The sequence below is a fragment of the Chiloscyllium plagiosum genome, unplaced genomic scaffold, assembly GCF_037043375.1.
Source record: "Chiloscyllium plagiosum isolate Xiang-an unplaced genomic scaffold, Cpla_swu_hap1 HiC_scaffold_12, whole genome shotgun sequence".
Classification (NCBI taxonomy): domain Eukaryota; kingdom Metazoa; phylum Chordata; class Chondrichthyes; order Orectolobiformes; family Hemiscylliidae; genus Chiloscyllium; species Chiloscyllium plagiosum.
Window position 1 is genome coordinate 19,836,732 of NW_028270150.1, and position 15,928 is coordinate 19,852,659.

Sequence of the window (15,928 nt, forward strand, 5' to 3'; positions counted from 1 at the left end):
TTGGAAAATCTGAGGCTATTTGATTACAGTCTCTGATCTATATTTATGAATGAAAGGTGAAGCAGGAGTGACAAACAGGATCACCTCCCTTGATGCAATCTCATCTTCACCAGCCACCAAATGGCAGATTAGAGTGCTGTTAACTGGTTACAGGCAAACTTTCTTTCCTCCATTCTTCAGTACTTTCCATACATATTCGGTATCCAAACAAAATGTGCAAAAAGTCTTCATGTAGAGTTTGTAACTAAGTCAGCCAAGTAAACTTCATAGAATATGAGTTCCCTGATTGGGACTGTTAATCTGGTCCAATCAGAGAACCCTGGCTGACAGATAGAAACAGGAGTGTCAGAGGTTCTGCTCACTCTGAGAACTGGCTCTGAGGGAACTGGACTAGTGTGAAGTACTAGGCGTCAGAAAATAAAAGGTACCTTGACGATGGGATACCAGCCTCTGTGGAGTTATTTCACTTGGTAAGAGCTAACCACAATTTAATTCTCTACTGCAGCCAAGTACATTTATCCGTCATCCCTTTCAAAGCTGTTCGCACATCATTTCAGTGCCCATCTGCTGGTTGCCAAACACTGAGCTCTCTATGGATTAGGAGCTCAAACAAGCTGTACAAAGAAGAAGATGGGATTAGCAGAGTAACTGCTGGGATGTTGACTGTCTGACTAGAATCATTAAAAGCAGCCCTCAAATTATCTACAGATTCAGCCACAGGGATTTTACCGAAGGAGATGCCCCAGTATGATTCTTGAACACCTGATTCCCTGAATCAAAAGGAAAGTAACAGAAAGACAAGCTAGCAACAATATTATTGCGGAAGAAAATCACTTTAGTCAATCAATGCACACTGGCCGACATGTAAACTTTAAGACAGTTTAATACTGCCATAACCTAATAGTGACACCAAGTCTGATTGCCAGAGCTTCATAAATCCAGCAATTATGAGGCTTGAACATTTATTCTTTCCTCATTGTTGGTTGCTCACCAATAGCATTGCTCCTCAGACACCGAGAGGAGGAGTTATCATACGCTGACACCACAAAGCTTCACTGAAGGGTATATTTGCAACAACTGGCTCGAACGAAGTGAGAAGTCTGCAAAATCGAGGTACTGGCAACAGAAAGCATACACTCTTTAGAAGAAGCCCAACCTACAGCTTAACTGGTATTGAACTGGTTAATGAAGAATTAACCCCAATTTTAAAGGATGGTTAAAGTTGATAATTAGGCTGGCATGTGGGAACATCTCTGGTGTCGGCAATTTAGCAGAACTGAAAGCAGAAAATTTCTAGCCAAGACTTCATCCGATGCATTTAGAAGGGCTAAATTAAATTGACAAACCAGTGATGCTTCCCAGCACATCCCATGGGCAGTGATGTCTTAATGATAGAGCAACATGCTTCATTATTCATTTGGACCGAGGCACATTCCACACTCCATTGAGAGGAACAGAACTCTGCCAAGAGATGGGATTAAAAGTTCTTGATGTGCTGCAGGTCAGCAAGAACTAGAATTACCTACTAATCATGATGAAGAGAAACACACATTTGGTTTGCATCAGGAGGCTGTCACTCAGTGGAGATTATTTAAAGGTTAGTTGTATTCTTCCTGCAGTTCTGAAGTAGCTGCTAGATCAACAGAACTGAAATATGCATTTCCATGTCAAGAAGCGCTTTTGGAGCAAATGTCAGGCAGGTACTGGGTTTAACTGCACATGAATTAATATTTTGAAGAGAGTTAAAATCACCAACAGATACATGAAAGGATGTGAAAATAAATTATAGCTAGCCCAATCTCCTGAAAGGACTCACATAAGAGCCACTCTTGCTGGGTTTTTTTGCAAAATCGGCAGATATTTCTTTGGTGTAAATTGAAAGTTGAGATTTAAACGTTACTGAAGGTTTTAAGATTGGAGCCAAAGGAAGGAATATATACTTCAGCTCAAGAGATGAAGAGTCACTGTGCATATCAACAAAGATCTATGGCTTTGTATTTCAAGTTGAAGTACATGGAGTATGCTATTCAACAATGACACAAAATGACTTGAGCACCAACAATATAGAAACTGTATGACCAAAGGACTAACAATTGTTAGGCCGTTAAGAAAACCATTTGCCGTTCATTTCTAAAGCAATAAATTTGAAAAGCAGAGGGACATTTAGTTTGACCACAACTGGAGCACAATTTTAGTCTCCTTATGACAAAAACAGAGTAGAAGCTTTGAATAAAATACAAAGCTATTTGTAAGGGAGGGACTAGAACTAACTGGTTATCCTGTTCAGGCAAAAGAGAAGTTTTTTTTACCAAAAGAGAAGGCTGAGGGCTAACAGAGAATTCTTAAAAGTTGTGAGTGATGGTGAAACAAGTCATGTTAAACACAGAAAAGATGCTTTCACTTCAGAGAAAAGCCAAAACTAGCAAACAACATAAATAAATTATCGAGGAATCTAGATAATTGCATCTATGTGAAACTAATAGGTGAAAATGTTGGTAAGATTAAATCAAGGGGAGAGGGAAGAGGCTCCTGTTGGGAAGCATAAAGATTGGACTGGACCAGGTTGGGTTGGATTGGGTTGAATGGCCTATTTGTGCAGTATAAACTTCATTGACTCCTACGCAATTCTAAAAACCCATCTTCTATTGACCAAGAACTACTTAACCAAAAACTTAATGTTTGTAAGTCAATTGAACCTTAGGAAAACCAAACAGTGCTAGAGAAATAAACAGTAAAATGTCAAGGGGAAGCTGCAAATTTAAAAGAATATATGCATAGAGAAATAACAGATAACTTGCATTGTAGATTGTCTCTGAGCAGTAAATTATATATTCAACTGAACCTCACTATTTCCAGCATTTCTTTTTTTTATTTTGAACAAAATCAAGATGTATAAGATGATGTGCTTCTGATGTCAAATGCATATGCAGACATCATATCTGCATGTATCCTGAGGTTAGGCTGCACTAAAGAAGTGAATCAGGTGAGAATATCACAGGAAGAATTTTACTTTCGAAAGAGATGTAAGTTCGCTAAGACTTTGAAAGGCAGAAGGTACCATGTGGTACCCCAGGAAACTTGTTCAGAAGAAACTATGAAGATGGTTAGGGTGAATTATGAGTCTGAATGATTTGGAGGAGCAGCGCTCTGCAAGCTAGGGCTTCCAAGTAAATCTGTTGGACTATAACCTGGAGTTGTGTGATTTTTAACTATGAGCTTGAAAGCATTGACTTGCCTGTTCCTCTAACTGCTAGCAAGTTTGTAATTATAGTTCACTCAGTCATTCAAATTGCAGGTTATGCCTCATAGACTCATAGAATCACAGAGATATACAGCACGGAAGCAGACCGTTTGGTCCAACTCATCCATGCTGACCAGATATCTCTACTCAGTCTAGTCCCACCTGCCAGCACCCAGCCCATATCCTTCCAAACCCTTCCTATTCATATACCCATTCAGATGCCTTTAAAATGTTGCAGTTGTACTAGCTTCCACTACTTTCTCTGGCAGCGCATTCCACACACGTACCACCCTCTGCGTGAAAATATTTACCCTTAGGTCTCTTTTATATCTTTCCCCTCTCACCCGAAACCTATGCCCTCTAGTTCTGGACTCCCCCAACCCAGGGAAAAGACTTTGTCTATTTATCCTATCCATGCTCCTCATAATTTTATAAACCTCTATAAGGTCACCCCTTAGCCTCCGACGCTCCAGGGAAAACAGCCCCAGCCTGTTCAATCTCTTCCTACAGCTCAAGTCCTCCAACCCTGGCAACATCCTTGTAAATCTTTTCTGAACCCTTTCAAGTTTCACAACATCTTGCCAATAAGAAGGAGACCAGAATTGCACGCAATATTCCAAGATGGACCTTGCTGCTGAAAAATCATCAGATCAATTGTTTGGTGATACAATGTGTTTTCAGTGAACTCAGTTAGGGGTCTGAAACTATCTCCCCTCAGTGAGATTCATTTACTCTGCATCACGAAACATTCATACACATTGCAGATAATTTTCGAAGCGAGCCTGGGGAGTGGAGAATTTCAGCAACTAACAATACATACCGGAGGGTCATGGGTTCACTGTCCAGGAATATTATGCTGATTGAACTCAATGGAGAGAATATTGCAAATAAAAACAGAATTTTCTGGAAACATTCAGTGGGTCCAGCAGTACCATGGGTGTTAGCAACACTGTTATCAGGTAGATGCTCTAATATTGAAGTTAGAGAAACCTGGGGAAAATTAGAAAAAAAAAGTTCAATGGGCCTTAAGATAATATAAAAGTTGGGAAAATTGGTTAAGGGAAGAAACAACTAAAAAGATGATTTATAATCATAGAACTGTAAAGCATGGGAACAGACCCTTCAGCCCAGCTCATCCATGCCACCCAGATACCCTGAATTAATCTATTCACATTTGCCTGCATTTGACCCTTATCCCTGTAAACCCTTTCTATTCATACACACGTCTAGATTTCTTTTAAATATTGTAATTGTACCAGCTTCCACCACTTCCTCTGGCAACTCATTCTATACACTCAGCATCCTCTGTGTGGAAAGGTTGGCCCTTAGGTCTCTTTTAAATCTTTCCCTCTCACCCTAAATCTATGCCCTTTAGTTTTGGACTCCCCTACCTTGGGAAAAAGATTTTGGCTATTCACTGTATTCATGCCCTTCATGATTTTATAAACCTCTATAAGGTCACCCTTCAGCCTCTGATGCTCCAGGGAAAATAGCCCCAGCCTATTCAGCCTCTCCGTTTAACTCAAGCCCTCAAATCCCAGCAACATCCTTATCAATCTTTTCTAAACCCTTTCAAGTTTAACAGTACCTGTCCTATAGTAGGGATGCCAGAATTGCACGCAGTATTCTCAAAGTGGTCTAACCAATGTCCTGTACAGCTGTGACAAGCCATCACAACTCCTATCTTAATGCATTGACTAATAAACGTATGCGTATTAAATGCCTTCTTCATTACCCTTTCAACCTGTGACTCCACCTTCAAGGAGCTAACACCTGCACCCCAAGGTCTCTTTTTTCAGCAACACTCCCTCGGACCCTACCATTAAGTGTATAAGTCCTGCCCTAATTTGCCCTACCAAAATGCAATACCTCACATTTCTCTGAATTAAACTCCATCTGACACTCCTCAGCCCAATGGTCCATCTGATGAAGGTCATTGTACTCTGAGGTAACCTTCTTCACTGACCATTCCAACACCTACTTTGGTATCATCTGCAAACTCACTAACTTACTGTATGACCCTATAATTCTAAGGATGATTTGTGGGTGGATGAAAGGCAGAGGAGCTCAAATTATAAAAGGTAAAATGCTGCGAGTCAAAAAGGGTTGAGAATGGGATAAATATAGAAACGAGAGAAGTCTCAAGAAGAAGTGTAAACAACGGTCATAGAATCATGACAGCTGTCTGAATAGCTGAGAGTTGTGTCCATGATCAGAATTTGTTGAACTCAGCATTGAGTCTTGGAGGCTGCAAAATGTGAATTGAAAGATGAGGTACTGTTCCTGGAACATCATTAAAACAATGTAGGAGCCTGAGGACATAGAGATCAGAATGCCAGTGGTGGAGAGAAATAAGCTGTGCATGGTCAGGAAGGAGAGACCACATCCAGAGTGAGACATAGGCTAAGTGAATATTTTGTGACCTTGGAGGCAATGTGGAAATTCAGCGCGGATGGTAAGTGGTGCTTCTTGCTTGTTTTTAAAAAAAATTCATCCTTTGTAAGGTCTTTTTTATCAGGATAATTTGAAGCCCAAGATTGGAGGCCCAGCACAAAACAAGAATTATATCACAGGCAAACCATAAGTTCATTGGTTAGCAACCACTATTAATTTGACCATCTGTTATTGGTAACTTTCAGATTGAACGTAAATAGGGGAAGTATTTACTGGTTACAAACTAAAAGGCAAGCGTTTTTTAAAATCAAATTAGGAACCAAATAAAGCAAAACGGTGAGGAAGGTAAGAGGAAGTGTACTCTGGGTGGGGGATTTTAACCACAAGAGAGACCTGGCAGCGATATGACGCATCAAGCTGGTCGGGTCCAAAAGGACATAGCTGCTAGACTGGGTTTGCAGCAGGTGGTGAAGGAACCAACAAGACGGGAAAGCATACTTGACCTCATCCATACCAATCTGCTGACTGCTAATACATCTGTCCATGACAGTATTAGTAAGAGTGACCACCGCACAGTTCTTATAGACACTAGACAATAGGTGCAGGAGTAGGCCATTCGGCCCTTCGAGCCAGCACCACCATTCATTATGATCATGGCTGATCATCCACAATCAATATCCTGTTCCTGCCTTATCTCCATAACTCTTGACTCCACTATCTTTAAGAGTTCTCTCCATCTCTTTCTTGAAAGTATCCAGAGATTTGGAGTCCACTGCCTTCTGGGTCAGAATATTCCATACACCCACCACTCTCTGGGTGAAGAAATTTCTCTGCAACTCTGTTCTAAGTGGCCTACCCCTTATTTTTAAATTGCGTCCGTTGGTTCTGGACTCACCCATCAGCAGAAACATGCTTCCAGCCTCCAGAGTGTCCAATCCTTTAATAATCTTATACGTCTCAATCAGATCCCCTCTCAGCCTTCTAAACTCAAGTGTATACAAGCCCAGTAGCTCCAATCTTTCAACATATGATAGTCCCGCCATTCCGGGAATTGACCTCATAAACCTACGCTGCACTCCCTCAATAACCAGAATGTCCTTCCTCAAATTTGGAGACCAAACTGCACACAATACTCTAGGTGCAGTATCACCAGGGCCCTGTACAGTGGCAGAAGGACCTCTTTGCTCCCATATTCAATTATTCTTGTTATGAAGGCCAGCATGTCAAAGGCTTTTTTCACTGCCTGCTGTACCTGCATGCTTGCTTTCATTGATTGATGTACAGGAACATTTCCCCTTTACCTAACTTGACTCCATTTAGATAGCAAGCAGTCTTCCTGTTCTTGCCACCAAAGTGATAACCACACAGTTATCCACATTAAACTGCATCTGCATGCATCCATCCACTCATCCAGCCTGTCCACCCTGTATTCTCATAACATCCTCCTCACATTTCACTACATCATTGATGTATATTGCAAACAGCTGCAGTCCCAACATCAAACCTTGTAGTACCCCACTGGTCACCACCTGCCATTCCGAAAAGGACCCATTTATCATTACTTTTTGCTTCCTGTCAGTCAATTTTCAATCCAAGTCAGTATCTTGTCCCTAATACCATGTACCCTAATTTTGCTCATTAATCTCCTAATTGGGACATTATCAAAGGCTTTCTGAAAGACCAGGTACACAACATCCACTGGCTCTCCCTTGTCGATCTTCATATTTACATCCTCAAAACATTCCAGAAGATTAATCAAGCATGATTTCCCCTTCGTAAATCCATGCTGACTCTGACCTATCCTGCTACTGCTATCCAAACGAGTTGTAATTTCATCTTTTGTAATTGATTCCAGCATCTTTCTCACCACTGAAGTCAGGCTAACTGGTCTCTAATTCCTGGTTTTCACTCTCCCTCCCTTCTTGAAAAGTGGGACAACATTAGCCACCCTCTAATCCACAGGAACTGATCCAGAGTTGATAGAACATTGGAAAATGATTACCAATACGTCCACGATTTCTGGAGCCTTAAGTACCCTGGGATGCAGACCATCAGGTCCCGGGGAATATCAACCTTCAAACCTAACAGTCTATCCAACACCATTTCCTGCCTAATATAAATTTCCTTCAGTTCACCCATTACCCTAGGTCCTTCAGCCACTGCTACATCTGGGAGATTGCTTGTGTCTTCCCCAGTGAAGACAGATCCAAAGTACCTATTCAACTCTTCTGCCATTTCCTTGTTCCCCATAATAAATCACCCATTTCTGTCTTCAAGGGCCCAATTTTAGTCATAACCATGTTTTTTCTTTTTGCATACCTAAAAAAGCTTTTACTATCCTCCTTTATAATTTTGGCCAGTTTGCCTTTGTACCTCTTTTTTTTTTCTCTGTGTATTGCCTTTTTAGTTATCCTCTGTTGCTCCAGTTTCCCACTCCTCCAGCTTCCTGCTCATCTTTGCTATGTTATGCTTCACTTTTATCTTTATACAGTCCTTAACTTCCTTCATCAGCCACGGTCACCCCCGCCTCCCCTTAGGATCTTTCTTCCTCTTTGGAATGAACCGATTCTGCACCTCCTGCATTATATCCAGAAATACCTGCCATTGTTGTTCCACTGCCATCCCTGCTAAGTTATTGAACCATTGAACTTTGGCCAGCTCCTCCCTCATAGCTCCATAGTTCCCTTTGTTCTACTGCACTTCCGATTCTCCCTTCTCTCTCTCTCAAATTGCAGATGAAAACTTATCATATTATGGTCACTACCTCCTAATGGCTCCTTTACTTTGAGGTCCATGATCAAATCTGATTTGTTGCACAATACCAGACCCAGAATTGCCTGCTCCCTGATAGGCTCCAGTTCAAGCTGTTCTAAGAATCCATCTCAGAGGCACTCCACAAACTCCCTTTCTTGGGGTCTAGTACCATCCTGATTCTCCCAGTCTACCCGCATGTTGAAATCCTCCATAACAACTGTAGCAAAGCCTTTCCGACAGGCCAATTTCAACTCCTTATTCAACTTACACTCTACATCCAGAGGCCTGAAGATAACTCCCATTAGGGTCTTTCTAACCTTAGAATTTCTCAGAGCTGAAAATGTGTTACTGGAAAAGCACAGCAGGTCAGGCAGCATCCAAGGAACAGGAGAATCGATGTTTCGGGCATAAGCCCTTCTTCAGGAATGCTCATTCCTGAAGAAGGGCTCATGCCCGAAACGTTGATTCTCCTGTTCCTTGGATGCTGCCTGACCTGCTGTGCTTTTCCAGCAACACATTTTCAGCTCTGATCTCCAGCATCTGCAGTCCTCACTTTCTCCTCTTAGAATTTCTCAGTCCCACCTTCAGCATTGCAAATAACCTCCATTGTGTTGTGTGGCACTATCACCGTTCTAAATGGGACAGACTTCAAACAGAACAAGCAACGCAGTACTGTGTATCCATGAGGCACAGTGGGCCATCGACAGTATTAGAATTGTACTCCAGCACAATCTGTAACCACATAGCCCGGCATATCCCCCACTCAACCATTACCATCAAACCAGGGGATGAAACCTGCGTCAAGGGAAAGTACAGGAAGGCATGCCAGAAGCAGCGATTAGATCAGAGCGGTGTGGAAAAGCACAGCAGGTCAGGCAGTATCTGAGGAGCAGGAAAATTGATGTTTTGGGCAAAAGCCCTTCATCAGGTTCCTGATGAAAGGCTTTTGCCCGAAGCGTTGATTTACTTGCTTCTTGGATGCTGCCTGACCTGCTGTGCTTTTCCAGCACCACTCTGGTCTAAACTCTCATTTCCAGCATCTGCAATTGCCACTTTTGTCTATGTCAGAAGCAGCACCAGGCCTACCTGAAGATAAGGTGCCCACCTGGTGAAGCTACCAAACAGGACTACTTGCATGACAAACAGCATAAGCAGCAAGTGATAAGGCTAAGGGATCCTACATCCAATGGATAAGACCTAAGCTCTGTAGTGCTGCCTGATCCAGTGAATGATGATGGATGATTAAATAATCCACTGGAGTAGGAGGCTCCACAAATATCCCCATCTCAATGATGAAAGAGCCCAGCACATCAGTGCAAAAGGTAAGGCTGAAGCTTTCGCAGCAAACTTCAACCAGAAGTGCCGAGTGGATGATCCATCTCAGATTCTTCCTGTGATTCCCAGCAGAGGAGGTGCAAAACTGGACCTACTCTTGGGAAATAAGGCAAGGCAGGTGACTGAGGTGTAAGTGGGGGAGCACTTTGGGGCCAGCAACCATAATTCTACTAGATTTAAAATAGTGATGGAAAAGGATAGACCAGATCTAAAAGCTGAAGTTCTAAATTGGAGAAAATCAATTTTGACGGTATTAGGCTGATTGGGGGCAGATGTTTGCAGGTAAAGGGATGGCTGGAAAATGGGAAGCCTTCAGAAATGAGATAATGAGAATCCAGAGAAAATATATTCCTGTTAGGGTGAAAGGAAATGTTGGTAGGTATAGGGAATGCTGAATGGCTAAAGAAATTGAAGGTTTGGTTAAGAAAAAGAAGGAAGCATATGTAAGGTATAGACAGGATAGATCGAGTGAATCCTCAGAAGAGTATAAAAGAAGTAAGAGTATACTTAAGAGGGAAATCGGGTGGGCAGAAAGGGGATATGTGATAGCTTTGGCAACTAGAATTAAGGAGAATCTAAAGGGTTTTTACAAATACATTAAGGACAAAAGTGTAACTAGGGAGAGAATAGGGCCCCTCAAAGATCAGCAAGACAGCCTTTGTGTGGAGCCACAGAAAATGGGGGAGGTACTAAATGAGTATTTTGCATCAGTATTTACTTTGGAAAAAAATATGGAAGATATAGATTGTAGGGAAATAGATGCTGACATCTTGCAAAATTTCCAAATTACAGAGGAGGAAGTGCTGGATGTCTTGAAAAGGTTAAAGGTGGATAAATCCCCAGGACCTAATCAGGTGTACCCGAGAACTCTGTGGGAAGCTAGAGAAGTGATTGCTGGGCCTTTGGTGAGATATATGTATCATCAATAGTCACAGGTGAGGGGACGGAAGACTGGAGTTTGGCAAACGTGGTGTCACTGTTTAAGAAGGGTGGTAAGGACAAGCCAGGGAACTATAGACCAGTGAGCCTGACCTCGGTGGTGGGCAAGTTGTTGAAGGGAATCCTAGGGGACAGGATGTGTATGTATTTGGAAAGGCAAGGACTGATTAGGGATAGTCAACTTGGCTTTGTGCAGGGGAAATCATGTCTCACAAACATAATTGAGTTTTTTGAAGAAGTAACAAAGAGGATTGATGAGGGCAGAGTGGTAGATGTGATCTATATGGACTTCAGTAAGATGTTCGACAAGGATCCCCATGGGAGACTGATTAGCAAGGTTAGATCTCACGGAATACAGGGAGAATTAGCCATTTGGACACAGAACTGGCTCAAATGTAGAAGACAGAGGGTGGTGGTGGAGGGTTGTTTTTCAGACTGGAGGCCTGTGACCAGTGGAGTGCTACAAGGATCGGTGCTGGGCCTTCTACGTTTTGTCATTTACATAAATTATTTGGATGCGAGCATAAGAGGTACAGTTAGTAAGTTTGCAGATGACACCAAAATTGGAGGTGTAGTGGACAGCGAAGAGAGTTACCTCAGATTGCAACAGGATGTTGACCAGATGGGCCAATGGGCTGAGAAGTGGCAGATGGAGTTTAATTCAGATAAATGCGAGGTGCTGCACTTTGGGACTGCAAATCTTAGCAGGACTTATACACTTAATGGTAAGGTCCTAGGGAGTGTTGCTGAATGAAGAGACCTTGGAGTACATGTTCATCGATTCTTGAAAGTGAAGTCGCAGGTAGATAGGATAGTGAAGAAGGCGTTTGGTATGCTTTCTTTTATTGGTCAGAATATTGAGTACAGGAGTTGGGAGGTCATGTTGCGGCTGTACAGGACATTGGTTAGACCACTGTTGGACTATTGCATGCAATTCTGCTCTCCTTCCTATCGGAAAGATGTTGTGAAACTTGAAAGGGTTCAGAAAAGATTTACAAGGATGTTGCCAGAGTTGGAGGATTTGAGCAATAGGGAGAGGCTGAACAGGCTGGGGCTGTTTTCCCTGGAGCGTCGGAGGCTGAGGGGTGACCTTTTAGAGGTTTACAAAATTATGAGGGGCATGGATAGGCTAAATAGGCAAAATATTTTCCCTGGGGTCGGGGAGTCCAGAACTAGAGGGCACAGGTTTAGGGTGAGAGGGGAAAGAAATAAGAGACCTAAGGGGCAACTTTTTCACACAGACGGTGGTACGTGTATGGAATGGGCTGCCAGAGGAAGTGGTGGAGGCTAGTATAATTGCAACATTTAAGAGGATGGGTAAATGAATAGGAAGAATTTGCAGGGATATGGGCCGGGTGCTGGCAGGTGGGACTAGATTGGGTTGGGATATCTGGTCAGCATGGACGGGTTGGACTGAAGGGTCTGTTTCCAGGCTGTACATCTCTATGACTCTATGAATCTATTACTGATACCAATCTTCAGTCAGTACAATTCACTCCATGTGATGTCAAGAAATAATGGGGGACACTGGATACTGCAAAGGCTATGGGTCCTGACAACATTCCGGCAATATTACTGAAGACATGTGCTCCAGAATTTGCCGCCCACCACCCAGCCAAGCTGTGCTTGTACAGCTACAACAGTGGCATCTACCTGACAGTGTGGAAAATTGCCTAGGTATGTTCTGAACAGAAAAGCAGGACAGATCCAACACAGCCAATTACCACCCTATCAGTCTACTCTTGATCATCAGTAAAGTGTTGGGCAGTGTCACCAACAGTGATATTAAGCAGCACCTGCTCAGTGATGCCCAGTTTGGGTTCTGCCAGGGCCATTCAGCTCCTGACCTCATTACAGCTTTGGTTCAAACATTGACAAAAAAGCTAAGTTCCAGATGGTGAGGTGAGATTGACAGCCCTTGACATCAAGGCTGTAATTGACTGAGAATGGCATCAAAAAGCCCTAGCAAAATCGGAATCAATGGATATTCGGCGAAAAACTCTCAGGTGGTTGGAGTCATACCTGACACATAGGAAGATGGATGTGGTTGTTGGAGACTAGTCATCTTAGCTCCAGGACATCCATGCAGGAGTTTCTCAGAGTAGTGTCCAAGGCCCCACCATCTTCAGCTGCTTGACCCATGACCTTCTATCCATCATAAGGTCAGAAATGGGGATGTTCGCCGATGATTGCACAATGTTCAGCACCATTCCCCACTCCTCAGACACTGACACAGTCCATGTCCAATGCAACTAGATCTGGACAATATCCAGGCTTGGGCTGACAAGTAGTGAATAACATTTGTGCTACACAAATGCCAGGCTATGACTATCTCCAAAAAGAGACATTCTAACCACCACACCTTGGCATTCAATAGTGTTACTATCACTGAATCCTCCACTATCAATATCCAAGGGGTCATCATTGACCAGAAACTCAGCTGGATTTATTACATAAACATATTGGCTACAACAGTAGGACAGATGCTAGGAATACTACGGCAAGTAACTCATATCCTGACACATGAAAGCCTGTCCACAAGTCAGGAGTGTGATGGAATACACCCTACTTGCCTGAATGGATGCAGCTCCAACAACACTCAAGAAGCTTGACACCATCCAGGATAAAGCAGCCTGCATGATTGGCACTGCATCCACAAGCATCCACTTCCTCTTCTACAGCAGTGTGTACTATCTACAACATTAGCTTGCTCTCTTTCCATGGATGTTGTCTGACCCACTTTGACCTCCAGCATTTGTTGTTTTCAGTACAGATTCCAGCATCTACAGTAATTTGCTCCTGTACTATTTACAAGATGCACTGCAGAAATTCACCAAAGATCTTCAGACATCACCTTCCAAACCCATGACCACTTCCACCTAGAAGGACAAGGGCAGCAGAAACATGAGAACACCACCACATTGAAGTTCCCCTTCAAGCCACTCTCCATCCTGACTGGGAAATGTATCATGTCCCTTCACTGATCAAAATCCTGAGAATTCCCTCCTGAACAGCATTGTGGGTCAACCCACAGCAGGTGGACTGCAGCAGTTCAAGAAAGCAGCTCACCACCACCTTCTCAAGGGCAACTATGGACAGACAATAAATTCTGACCAGCCAGTGACACCCACATTTCACACATCGAAAAAAAATGAAAGATGCCAAGCTAGGCGACATGTTGCAACTACATGATGCTGGTGGACTCCATAGTGGTTCATAGTGACTGTATCAGTAGCAAATGATGAACTTTGGCTCATAGTTGATGGGCTAAAGTCTGATCTTCGAACATTACGACACATCAGGAAGGGGACAGTTACCTGGATGCTGTGTTTCAAGAGCCAATCGTACTCCTTGGATTAGCTATCGTGAATTTGGTCCGTGATGAGGAATAAGAGCATGTGCTATGAGTGACACAGGTAGAGAGATCCGGGAGGTAGCACTGAAGGACCCGCAGCCCTTCCCGAACAGGTTTGATTCTTACTCCCTATACAGCTAACAGTGCGGGATGGGGGGAGGCTGAGCAACCTGATCATAGCACCGTGGTACAGAGAGCCAGGGGAGAAAAGAGAGATGTAACTGTAATCATGGATAGCTTAGCCTGGGAATAGACACTGTTCACTTGGCAAAAGTGGGTACAGCAGATGCTGGAGATTAGAGCCAGGAGTGTGGTGCTGCAAAAGAATAGTCGGTCAGGCAGCATCTGAGAAGCAGGAAAATCGATGTTTCGGGCAAAAGCCCTTCATCAGGAATGAAGCTGGGAGCCTCAGGGGTGAAGAGATAAATGGGAGAGGGGTGGGGCTTGGGGGAAGATAATTGAGAGTGCAATAGGTAGATGGAGATGGGGTAAAGGTGATAGGTCGGAGGGGAGGGTAGAGCGGATAAGTGGGAAGGAAGATGGTCAGGTAGGACAGATCATGAGGGTGGTGCTAAGCTGGAATGTTGGAATTGGGATGAGGTGGGGGAAGGAGAAATGAGGAAACTGGTGAAATACACATTGATGTCATGGGGTCGGTGGGTCCCGAGGCGGAAGATGAGGCGTTCTTCCTCCAGGCATGGGTGGTAAGGGAATGGCTGTTCTCTTTGGTCAGGATTGAGAGTCCCGAAGGCTCTGTTGCCCACCTAGTGGCTAGGTATAAGATATCTCATCTGGGCTGCAGAGGAATTTGGTAGGGGAGAGGAAATATCCAGTTGTCATGGTCTATGTAGGTACCTACAATATAGGTGGAAGGAGGAAAGAGGTTCTGCTGAGCGAATATAAACAGTTATGGGCTAAATTAATAAGCAGAAACAAAAAGGTAACAAGTTTAGATTATGACCTGAGCCATGAACTAACTAGTCCATATAGATCACATCTACCACTATGCCCTCATCAATCCTCTTTGTTACTTCTTCAAAAAACTTAATTATGTTTGTGAGACATGATTTCCCATGCACAAAGCCATGTTGACTATCCCTAAGATTAGAGAAATAAATATGTGGCTCAAAGATTGATAGGGGTGAGTTGGTTTCAATTCCACGGGACATTGGCACCAATGCTGAGGAAGGAGGGAGCTGTTCCAATGGAATAGGCACCACTTGAATCATGCTGGGACCAGAGGTCTGGTGAATTACATCACTAGGGCTGTGGGTAGAGCTTTAAACTAAATAGTCAGGGGTGGTTCAGTTGCTAAGTTTGCAGATGGAGGCACAGGTAGTGTTAGGAAGTGGGGAGGCTGCAGAGGGAATTGGCCAGGATAGGAGAGTTGGCAAAGAAATGGCAAATGGAATTCAATGTGAGAAAATGTGAAGTTATGCACTTTGTAGGAAGAATAAAGGCATAGACTATTTTCTAAGTGGGGTCAGTCTTCAGAAATCTGAAATATAATGGACTTAGCAATCTCAGTTCAGAGTTCTCTTAAGGTTAACATGCAGTTTCAGTTGGCATTTCGGAAGGCAGATGCAATGTTAGCATTTATTTCAAGGTGGCTAGAATGCAAGAGCAAAGATGTACTGATGAGGCTGTATAAGACTCTGGTCTGAACGCATTTGGAATATTGTGAGCAGTTCTGAGCCCTGTATCTAAGGAAGAATGTGTTGGCATTGGAGGGTATCGAGAGGAGGTTTATAAGAATGATCCTGGGGATGAAGAGCTAGTCATATGAAGAATATTTGAAGACTCTGAGTCTGTACTCAATGGACTTCAGAAGAATGAGGATGGATTTCATTGAAACTTACAGAACACCAAGAGGCCTGAATAGAATGGACGTGGAGAAAATGTTTCCATTA

General features: G+C 43.1%; 1 long non-coding RNA gene across 2 annotated transcripts in view; it reads left to right on the forward strand.

The window, feature by feature from the left end:
* Window positions 1-1,121: 1,121 nt before the first annotated feature.
* The window catches only part of LOC148148494 (uncharacterized), a 198,108-nt gene continuing 183,301 nt past the window's right edge, over window positions 1,122-15,928 (forward strand). For both annotated transcript variants that reach the window (XR_015758738.1, XR_015758739.1), the window contains exon 1: window positions 1,122-1,597. This is a non-coding gene — a long non-coding RNA (uncharacterized LOC148148494). The remainder of the gene's footprint in view (window positions 1,598-15,928) is intronic.